We start from the raw sequence: 11,573 nt of genomic DNA on the forward strand, positions 1-11,573 counted from the left end.
GTGACGGCCTCCTCTTGTGCTCCTCCTGCCTTGCAGGTGCTGTCTCCTGCTCAGTACAGCTTGATGCAGGTGTTACTTTGGGCTGGGGTAATTAGAGATGCTCCATCTGCATTTGTGGGTGAGAAGGGACTCCCCCAACCCTGTGTCAGGAGCAAGACGAGCACACCTCTCCCTCGACAATGCGTGATCCCTGAGCGGGGGAGCAGATGGAGCAGGTTTATGTCTCGTGACAGGTTGCAGATCCTAGCTGCAACCAAAAGCTTTGTCTGGAATTTGTATGTCTATAAAGGCATTTGCTCTCATCGAGTTCTCTGGTGCCTGCTAGACTTCGAGCTCACACAATGATTTTTCTCTCTGTTGGGATACTTACACTACCTTTTTCTTATTGAGTTGCCTATTTTTTTCACATTTTGTAAGAATGTAATTACCTTTGAAACCTCTTCCCTGCGCTGTAAGATCTGATTGAAATTTAGCCAATGGATTCAGAAACTTGCACAGGAACAATCTGAAAACCCAAGGAGATAGTTACACTGCAATGTGAAATAATCCATAATCCATCTGAGTTTAATTTATCCATAGCATTTACATTTTTTTCCTATACGTTAACTGATGCTATTTTGATAAATTCATTCCAAGCCTGTATGTTCCTTCTTTTTTCTTTAAACTGCCTGAAGAACCCAGCACCACCCTGTAGCTGCTCCCCCTCAAGACCTGCCATGGACCCCATGGTGAGCAGAGCAGCAGCCTCCACTCACGACCTTTTCAATTTGTCTGCAGAACTAGAAAATGCAATTAAAATGAGAAACAAAAGGTCAGAAACCAGAAAACACATGACTGACTAAATCTAATCTTTTGTGTGTGGATATTTAGTCTCTTAATTGTTAAAGCTGTACCTGAACTCCAAGCATGGCCATAGAGGTAAATGAGAAACACAAATGTAGTGATCTTCTTTGGGTCTTCATTTTCCATGTGAGTTGTTTTCTCTCTTCTGCTTTGTCTAAGCTTTGGGTCTTATTTTGCTTATTTCCCTGGCTTCAGTTGTGATAAACCTCCATGGGGTCCCTGTTTGCTTCACACATGGCTCAAAGGGTGGCGGGGAGCAGCCCATCCTTCACATCAATCCATCATAGGCCGTGGAGAGCGGGAGCTTTTCTTTCTAAAAGAAAAGCCTCCCAGTAACTGCAGGCTGAGATTAATAAAAATGACTTGTTGGGGCAATTTGTTGTTATCAGCCATCCCATATATCCCCCTCTTTGGAAAACCTCTGACCTTTCGTGTCTTTCTTCAGATTGTCTTCTTACTGTCCCACCGACTGATCCCAAACAGATGTCTTTTTTTCCACATAGCAGATCTTGAGGCTTTCATGAGAGAATGATGATGCAATATCCAGTCCTTGAGGTCTGGAAACTTCATTTTAGAGGACAGAATCTGTGTCATACTTCTTGGCAGGGAGACTGCAGGGCAGGTGTTATAAACCATAGATGGTTTCTGAATGGAGATAGTCCACAGTCAGTTATAGCACCCAAACGCAAATGCTGAGGCTTTAGACTATCACAGCATATTTGCAAAGCATTGCCACCATTTAAGTGCAGTTGGTAGATTAATTTCACTGTGTTTCAATTTGCAGTTTAATGACGTCAAGGTTAGAGTGGATTACAGCCATCTCATTTGGCCTCCAGCTTTAACTGCGGCACAGGGTGTTATTCACTGAATTTCACAAACATTTTAGGCGTATCACCGGTATGCAAATGGCAGTCTACGGACTGTCCCAGTTATTCTGCATTTGAATTTCAGAACCGGGGGCCCGAGGGGCAACTAGTTTTTGCAAATAAACATCCAGCTTTACATGGCTACATGAGGCCTGGCAATCAGGATCGCTCATAAAGGCACACATATTATGGCATGACAACGACGCAATCAAAGGTAACTTGACTGTAGCATCCACATATTGTTTTCCTCATCTGCCATCAGCTTCTTTATTTTTAATTTTGATTGGGAAAGTTAACTGTAAAGACGTTATGGGAGAAATGTGTTTGTCTACACCATGAGGCCGCCTGCCTTTAAAGTGCTGCCCCCAGCTATTAACAGCATTGCCCCAGGAGCCAACGTCCCACTGTCGAGGCTTGGTGGCCATCCCTACACCACGGACCTTGGGGACATCTGGCTCAGCTCTGCCTCTGGGAGGAGAAGGTGCCTTTCCTCCTCCTGCTGTAAATCTCCCTTCTGAGCTCTCTGTATGGTCAAAGGCCAAGTCCTGTGCAGTCCTGGAGGCTCACAGCTCCAGGGATGATCACGGTGGGCCACGGCCAGGAGCATCTCTCCTTGCTTCCACGGGATTGCTGTTTCTTAGGGCAGACTTTTCCAGAAATCCCTACAAATCAGGGAGACATGCTGTGGCTTGGTTCATAGCTCGTGGCTTGCCGGTGTTGTATTCGACTGTGTGCTCTCCAGTACCCTTTGTTTGCATTATTATCTGGAGCAGCACGATACGACTGTCCTACTTTGCCTCCTGTAAAAATAGCACGGAAATAAGGTTTGATCTTTTTCCAACCACAGAGATAATTGTGAGCTGTTTGCATCCAGGATCTTCCTAGTCTGTTGTTATAGCTATTTTAAAATGATTCTTTACAGCTTTCTCTTTTTTTGTTGTTTTTTTTTGTTTTTTTTTTTTTTGATGGGGTCACTGAGTTTGCTGGTAAATCTTGATACACCTGTCAAAATACATTTTTTTTCACTGACAGAACATTTTGTATTGCAGGGTTAGTGTATATTAATATGTATCCCTTTCTTTTGCCATTCTTCAAAGTAATTTGGAGGATACAATTTTCAAATCTTTTATTGTACATCCTTTTGTAAAAGCGTCTAACTGCTTCTTTCTCTCCTTTGAAATCGTATTTCTTTCTTTCTGATAGTATCAGATCTGAAATCATTTGTCATGTTCCTGATATTTTTCATTTTTGAAGTCAAGCATTGCTTTTTACACTGTTTTTTTAGGCTTTTGTACTTCTTTTCTCCACTTTTAATGCGGATTCTAATGTTTGTCAGACAGTTTCATTTCTGTCATCTTTATTCTCTGCTTTATACGATATTTCCTGTTGGTTCCTTCCTACAAGTTTTTTAACTAAATTTCTTTAATTTCCAATTGATATACGTTTTCTAAGTACTGTTGTCATGGAAGGCAAGTGTAAGAAATATTATAGACTTTGTGGTAGTTTGCCAGCCTAATGAGACAGAAACAAATAGCGCACACTGAGAGGCAAAACAGCTCCTAGTAAATCTAATAGGCTTCTGAATTGGCTGCCGTGACCCTGTGGAAGGGGAGATGAACACCTTGCAGGTGGCTCTGCTTATCATGGCCAACAACCAACGCTCTCCAGCGAAGCTCCTGGGTGGGAAGAGGGGGATGCTGTGCCTCTGCCGCTGGGGACGTCCCTGGGGGCACCCCGCAGGGACCCAGCCAGCTCCCCTGGGTGTTCAGGACAGCACGAAGTCTGCAAGTGTCTCCAAGAAAACACCTCCTCATCTTCCCATCCAGAGACAGGGGCAAGCCCAGTGATATTTCGGATGCCTCAGTTATTTCTCTCAATGCTTGTTTCTCACCAGGCAGTGTGTTATTGCAGGCAGCAGGGAATCAACGATAATAACAGGGTGAGCAAAGAGGGTCACCTCACCATGGCATCTTTGGGGGGGACCCCCAGTACAAGAAGTCAAAAGGAAGACAAGAACGTCAAATATCATATCAAATATCCTCTGAAAAGTTTGAAGCAAAGGCACTGGAAAGTCCATTGTTTGTTTAATGTCATCAGAACCAAGTAGAGGAACAAGGTTTTTAAAAGCACAAGTGATGAGCACAAAGGAGGTGTCATGGGAACTGCTCGTCTCCACTTGCCAGTGGAGGAGTGATGGTGTTTCAGTGCTGCTTGGGAGAGACAGAGTCCAAAACCAGAAAGAAACGTTGTTTTTCTATACAGTGATTAAATATGGAACCTGGTGCCATGGGGAGGCCAGAGGCCAGGAATATCACACTGAAAAATGTCCGTAGTGTTCTGTATAACTGCTGGTGGTACCTGGTGTAATTAGCAAAATGGAATTAGAGAAGGGAGCTTATCCTTAAAGTTAGGGCTGAGAGCAGAAAGGATCACTCTGAGGACCCACAACTGTGGATTTTTTTATGCTGTCTTCTGGAATAGCTGATGCTGGACACTGTACAGCCTAAGATTTTGGACAAGAGGGCCCCAGCTGCCCGAGAAAGTGCAAAAACCTCATTCTTCAGTACCTCTTCCTCTTACAGTTGAACTAACATGTGGCTGTGCACAGCTTACAGGGGAGCTGTGCCATGAGTTTAGCCCTCCCCACAAAATCAGCCTGGGAATACAACATCTGCTCCTTCCAAGGGAGAGAGCTGTGACCCCAAAGAGGGGACGATCACCTCCCGTGCTGCCTGTGGGACAGCCTGGTGGCTTCCTCTTAATGGAAAAATTATGTATCTGACAAACACTAGTGACTTCCAGAGCAGCATAGCAGCAAGCTGTGGATCCAGTCAAGCCAGCAAGGGAACGCGAATTACCACTTGCTTCAGAAAGCAGATCTCCTCCAGGAGAACAAGAAACTTCCACCAGGTTCTGGCTGTCAGTGGGAGGTGATGTACGGTGAGCTGAGGTCTGGGTAGAGATGGATCTCCTCTGTATTTCCACAGGAATGAAGTTGTTGCTATACACCAGGGTGAAAATCCAAGCACAGTAACGTAGTAACTGCACGGCGATGTGAAAAATTAACTAGCAGTTTAGAAAAGCATATTCAGCTACTGAGGAAGGCTGGAATGAATTGTGCTCAGCTGCTGCTGTTTATGTTTCTCATGCTCTGCTTGTTTCTTCAATTTCTTATGTCCTTTTTCATGTGTCCCTCTTTGTTTTTGCTGTATCTCTTCTTGATGCCACTGCACAGCCCGGATGGGCTTCAGCTATGCTGGGTGTGGAGAGAGCAGCTAAGGATTCACACAGGGCTCTCATAAGCCGTTTCTGCTATAATATCTAATTCACGAGGCTTGTATCTATAATGTTGATGTCCAGCTGAGAGTTACAGCCATACACACAACCCAAAGCGAGAAGAGAGACTGCTGCAAATACCTGCAGTCCAGCAAAGGGTGGGCAGCAAACATAAAGCCATGAGATATTATAAATAAAATCAGCAAAAGCCAGAGTTGCCGCTGAATGGCAGGGCCGTTATGGCTCCAAGCCAAGCCGAGGCTGCGGGCTGGGGACAGCATCCCACCCCATCCCACCCCATCCCATCCCACCCCACCCCATCCCATCCCACCCCACCCATGGGCTCGGGAGGTGCAGGGTGAGCTGACAGTGAGGGTGACAGCCCAGGAAGGAGGTGAGTTCAGGACAGTTCGCATGTGCTGCCTACAGAGCAGTAAAGCAAAATGACCGTCCTAATTTCCTCATTACACTAATGACAGCCAGGAAAGCTGTGCAATTCTTTTCTTTTCCTTCCTTTTTTATTTTTATTTTTATTTTTATTTTTATTTTTTATTTTCCCCTCAAAATACTGCACTTTCCCTTGGAAGGGATTAGCAAAGCCAGCCCTCGCCACCATCTCCCCAGGGCCTCCCTGGCTCAAGAGCTGCTCGTTTTAAATGATTCAAACCTAGGCTGTAGGAAGGGGGAAACCCCTGGGGCCCCACAGTAAAATGGAGCAGCAATATGACCTTTTAAAAGCAATATGTTTTCTGTGGAAGAAAACCAAACTATCCACGGAGAAACTGTTCCCCAAAGAGCAGGAGCATCGTGAGGTCTTTCTATGTTTCCAAGAACCACTGCTACCAGCTAATGCTTGCTATTGATCAGGCACAGCCTAGATCCATTTCTTACTCTTTCATTTATGAGCATGCTTTAAGAGCCTTGTAACTCAGCTCTTGGGGTCAGAACAAAGGAGAAAGTTGCAGGTGCATATAAGAGAGGGATACCTACCGAAAGATGCCACTCGCAAACACCTTGGTGAGCCCAGCCTGACCTTTCCTGAGGTCGGGGTCGTGCATGACGATGTCCCCCTGCCCTGCCCGATGTCCCCTTTCAGGGCCAGGTGCTGCTCCATCTCCTGCAGTTGCTGCTGGCAGTGCTGGGAGCATCTCCTCTCCTCCCAGGCCACCTCTGAGCGCCCCAGAGGATGGACAGCCTCCAGCTTTTCCCTGTTAATATATGGGGAAAGGTAGGCTGTCTCCTTCCCAAAACAAACCCCAGTGCCTGCTCAGGGAAGGTACAGGCTGTTTTAAGATCCAGTACACATCAGCAAGGAGCGTCACCTACCAGGAGAGCCTCAAACCTGCTTAGTGTAGAGCAGAGATCAACAACAGACATGGCTTCGGCTTTCAGAGCAATTTGTCTCAGCTCAAGGCAAACAGAGAACAAGGCAGGTGGTAGAAAACACTGACAGTGGGAAAATGAAGTATGAAGAGGGAGCAGTCTCCGCCAGCGAGACCTAGAAGCACAGGATAAAAGTTTTCTGTCAGCTACAATATCACATAGACAATGATGCCCCGGATCACAAAGCTGGACTCTTTTCAGCCTCATTTTCAATGATGTCTCAAAATACAAGGAAAGTTTGCCATCAGCCTCAGTGAATGAAAAAAAATAATGCCTGACTCTGCAGAAAACACAACTGAAAGGCAAAACATGCCTTTGGCTCATTCTGCAAATCGGTGTCCCACATCTCAAGGAAAAAATGGTTCCCGAAGTACCCACCCAGCTCCTGCCTGTGATGGGAGACTGCTCCCTGACACACAGCCCTCGTTTAAAGGTTAAAGGAGCAGGAAAGGCAGTCCCCTGAGCTGCTGAAGGCCAGGTTTGTCCTAAGGCTGTGCCATGAACAGGCAGGACCAGAGAGAGAGAGGGAGCGGGATAAATTCATAGCCAGCCAGAGTGGAGTCTGGTGAAAACAAAAAGAAAAAAAAAAAGGAGGGGGTTTATAAAAATGTGAGATGTAACTTGTTCGCTTAGGAGAGAATTTTAGATTTGTTTTCTTCTTTTGCACATCTACTGCCTCACTTCATTAATTATAAGTAATAAAATGTGGTGGGTTTGTTTGTTTGTTTGTTTTTTTTAAGAAGTCTGGAAGTGAGGCACGTGCCCCAGCCGTGCCAAACATCTCTGCCATTTATTTCTCCAGTGGTTCCGGTGCCCAAACCAATGGGCAGTGAAACAACTGCTAAGTCTTGCTAAGTGTTCACCCTTGGGCTGCCTCTTCATCTTACAGGAGTCCAAGATTTCAGCCAAACAGATTTTTTAATGCTTTGAGAGGGTTCCGAGATCAACAGCCCAAAGCCAAAACTGTCCATGGTCTTCTTGTCCTAGCTCTTTGCCTCATCCTGCTATGTGTAATGATTTACTGGAACGTGGCTGGCACGAGGCCCTGGCCATGCTCTGAGCTGCGGCAGTGCCCAGAAAAACAAACACTGGCAGAAAACAGATTTGCTGGAGGAGAAAGAAGCTGGCCCGTAAGTCACAAAGGCAGGGGCTGCTCTGCAAGGCTGCAGCTCTGGAGATAGTCGGTTTGGGGAAAATATTGCAGAAGGGAGTGCAGTAGTTTTAGAGTTTGGGGTTTGTATACATCCTGCAGTGCCTGGTGCGTGCTTGCAAAGCCCCCGCACTGGCAGGGTGTCTCGTGGCACAGCTGAGTGCTTGCAGGCACCTGCAGAGAGCCGCACAGATCGGCCCCACCACTGCTGTCCATCTCCATCAGAGGCAGCACGGGGGAAGGAGGTGTCTGTGTGGCAGATCTCGGCATGTCCTGAACAGCAGTGGGCTGCCCAGGCTGTATTATTAAAATAATGATAGGGACACAGCCACGCGTTGGCTGGGAGCTAGCACAACCACCCAGCATAGACATGGATCGCTTCATCTATGAGAGCGCTCTCCTGGCAAGGAGAGGGTTCATAATGGGGGGAAATGGTGTACATTTTGCAGAAAACATCATTAATCTGAAGCCGCTCTGCAGGCAGGAAAACAAGCCACTTAGCCACAAATGCCACCGAGTGCTGCGGCTGCCGGTGGCTCCTCTCCCCGCACGCCAGGTGAGATAACAGGAGCTGCGAGCAGCTCGGAGGCCTGCAGAGACCCCTCAGCTGCTTGGCACTCTCATGATTAAAGACCTTTGGAGCCCTGGTTATTATCTCCAGTCCATCCCTAAGCTGTGCAGCTCATCCCACAGGAGCTTTATCACCACCACCAGCAGCAAGTAAAAATGTGTCTCCCACCGGCAGGGCTCACCACGCTCCCTCTGTTCATGGCTGCAGTGGAAGCAGCCCCCTGAAACGAGCGTGCAATGCAGGAAAACCACGTTACACTCCAGGCTGCGTCACGTTACGGGGAGGAGAGCACGTGCTGGCTTACTGGGACACACACATTCACCAACCCACTCCACCACCCCCAAATGCAAGATCCCCACAGCCCTTAGCAGGTAGGTGGTCACTGCTGCTGCCTTTATCTGTAAGTAACCTGGAAACACAAACACATCGCACCCTTAATTCACTGGTGCTAATTTGAGAGCAACATTAGCTTTGTCCTCATTGGCAAAAGGAAGAAAATTCCAGGTTTTTTTTTTTTTTTGGACAAAGCTGTGCAAAATAACGGTGATGCAAAACACAGCCTGGGCAGGTCAGAGGGTGGCTGGAATAAGTCAGTGGGGTGGCAGGAGGGCAGAGTGGAGGGGGGGTTCCCTGCTTCTGCAGAAGCAGGAGCACAGCTCCCCACAATCCAGGCTGCACCTGGCTCACCTGAGCTTGGAGGATTGGTCTGGACTCTGAAAAGCAGAAGTACAGCGACCCCAGCACCTTCACCCCAGTGCTCACGGACTCTTCAGACACCCACAGCATTTGGACTCCCAGTGCTGCTGTTTTTACCCTGTGGCTGGAGTAAAAATTTCCATTCAAAATAGTAAAATTTAACACACACATGCACAAAAGTATATACCTTTTTCCTGGAGGTGTTTCCAGAAATTTCCTTTGAAAGAAAGGCAATAGAGACATTCACTCAAATGGTCTTTCTCCCTTCCACCTCTCCCTGGTAGGGCTGAGGTCCCTGCACCCCTTCCAGTGGCCAAAGGCACCCATGGTCCCTTCTGAGCACATAGTTGGTGCCAGCAGGGAGCAACGAGCAGGTGAAATAGGTGCTAAGTAAAGAATAACTAACATTGTAAAATCCAGGTGGGAAGGGACCTTGGGGGTCACCTAGTCCGCCTTCCTGCATAGCTCTGGTACCTCGTGCCTGCTCCTGCAGTTGGCTGGGGTCTCCAGTCATGGCCGTGCCTTTCACGCGATGCTTTTCGCTGCAGAACATCTCTCCTCATCATCGTCACTCAGCCCAGAGACACGTGCATGGCCAGTGACCGAGGTTCCCACCCTGCTTGGTTTAAAGCCTGCCTGCATGTTAGCAGCCCTGCCAGCTTTGGGCTGTATCCAGCCACCTCCCATTGAAGATGACCACTCGTCTGCCTGCAATTGCCTCCTTCGTACCACCAGCAAGCAGACAGACACCACCAATTTATTTCACTCCTAATAAACTTTACAATCATTACAAGTAATTTACGCTTTCAGCTTCTGCACTGCCACTTGGTGAGAGACGAGCGGGTGAAGATGACCTGTGCAAAGTACCAAACTTCACATCTCACGGGGAAGGTGCCCCTGGAGAGGGGGTTGGTGTGGTTGCTCACAATGACAGTGAAGTTCAGCAGCCACCAAGCCCTCCCTCACCTCCTGCAGCCCAGAGCAGTGGGAACCACAATCTCCCTCCTGCCTTTTTCTCCAAGGAAGGACCCCAGCCAATTCAGAGCTGCTCTACTCGTGGTAATGCTCCTTTCCTTGGGTCTTCCAAGGCCGCAGCAAACTTCCAAGACTCCCTGTCCCCCCCATATCCTTCCCCAGGTGTCCCTCAGGGGCCACTTGGCTTACTACCCCATCCCTGCCTCCCCCCAGCTGCCTCCTCCAAGGGCCTCCAGCTTGGACCCCCCTGCAGCAAGACCCCAGATCCAGAGAGCTGCTCAGGATCATCCACGCCTCTGGGAAAGGCACGGGCATCCTGACAGCAGTTAGCGCCATGCTCAGCTTTGTTTGACTGACGGGTAAATGAGATGTTTAGTGATTTCTCTGCGGTCTGGTTTACAGCAGAGAGAAATGGCTCTATCTGAGCTGCTCCGCTTCATTAGTAGTTTAGAGAAGAGGGGAGGAAAAGAGAAAGCTGCCTCGAGGTTGGAAATTAAATTCTTTTGTGTTTAATCCCCCCTGGAAAAAATAAAAAAATAAAAAGAGCAGCAGCATTTTGGCAGATCCCTCTCCCTCCTGGCTCAGGAGGGATGCTCACAGCAGGACAGCAGAGGGGCCACCAGGAAACCTTGGACCTCTGCCCAAGTCTGCCAGAGCCCCTGCCAAAGCTGCTGAGTGGTAGCCCTCTACGCATGGATGATTGTTTTCTTGAGCATGGGAAGGGAGAGCAAGGGCACCCTGCTGTGCTGCAAACGGGGCTGGATGGACCCCGCTAAGCCGTGATTCACTGGAGCACAAACCCATGCCCGTCTGTGATCACTGGACCTCAGCAGGGCACTGAATCCCCGCTCCCCTGGGATTCATTGAGAGGAAGAAAATAAAGTTTCTGTTCCTAGGGATTGCAGAAAAATGTCTGCATTTCAGGTCATTTGGCATTTTATGTCCCTTATTAACCCTTTTCCATTTTTCATTTCCCTTTCACTCATTTCTCTTTTGAGTTGGGCCCGATTTTGAAGCAAAAAAAAATGCCTTTGAACATTTTAAAGTGAGGTTTTTACCTTTGAGGTTTTCAAAGGCAGCTTTTCTATATTGCTCTTTCAAAGTATTTTATGGCAGTTTTCTTTTAATTCTTTTTAATCATTCAAAACCCAGTCACTGAACATGACCTGGAGTTGTGCTACACCCCCAGAAGCACCACCTGGGGGCAAAAACCCTCTTCACTGAGAGCACATCACCCAGCTCATGTTTTATGGCCAACCCAGCATCAGCACGGCTGAGGCTAGAGCAACACACGTGCCTTAGCCCGGTGCCAGGAGCGTGGGGCAAGAGCCCAGAGCTCTGCGGTGGCTGCTGTGAGCGCTCCTGCAATTAGTGCAATTAGTCCTCTTTCACCAGAAGAATGACAACCCCCCAGACAGGAGTGGGGATGCTCTGCAAATCTGGTCCTCCTGGAACTGCAAAATGGTTGAGGATGGGAGGCACTTCTGGAGAACGTCTGGTCCAACTGCCCTGCTCAGGCAGGGACACCTGGAGCGGTTTGCCCAGGACCACAACCATGTTTTCTGAAACTCCAGCCCTGAAACACGCAGCCCCAGGAAGTTTTAGTTATCCACATCTTTGGCTTTCTGACTCTAAAGAAGATCTCAAGGATTCAGATGCTGCCGTTCTTGGAGACCAGCACCATCTGGCCCCTGTCCTTACTCACTTTAGATTAAAGACTAGAAAGCCTTTATGAAGTCAAAAGAAAAAAAAAAAAGTGATATGTCATCTGGACTTCCTACTGTTTGCTGGTAATTAAGTTTGTCACAGTCTT

General features: G+C 47.8%; 1 long non-coding RNA gene across 1 annotated transcript; it reads right to left on the bottom strand.

Moving 5' to 3' along the window:
* Window positions 1-1,455: 1,455 nt before the first annotated feature.
* Window positions 1,456-9,045, bottom strand: LOC308179137. Its single transcript, XR_013940188.1, has 4 exons — window positions 8,777-9,045; window positions 6,328-6,483; window positions 5,976-6,193; window positions 1,456-5,126 (listed from the first exon to the last, which is right to left on the bottom strand). It is a non-coding gene; the product is annotated as an uncharacterized lncRNA (long non-coding RNA).
* Between the last annotated feature and the right edge of the window lie 2,528 nt (window positions 9,046-11,573).

The sequence above is a fragment of the Anser brachyrhynchus genome (assembly GCF_964034855.1).
Source record: "Anser brachyrhynchus genome assembly, chromosome: 16".
NCBI classification, from domain to species: Eukaryota; Metazoa; Chordata; class Aves; order Anseriformes; family Anatidae; genus Anser; species Anser brachyrhynchus.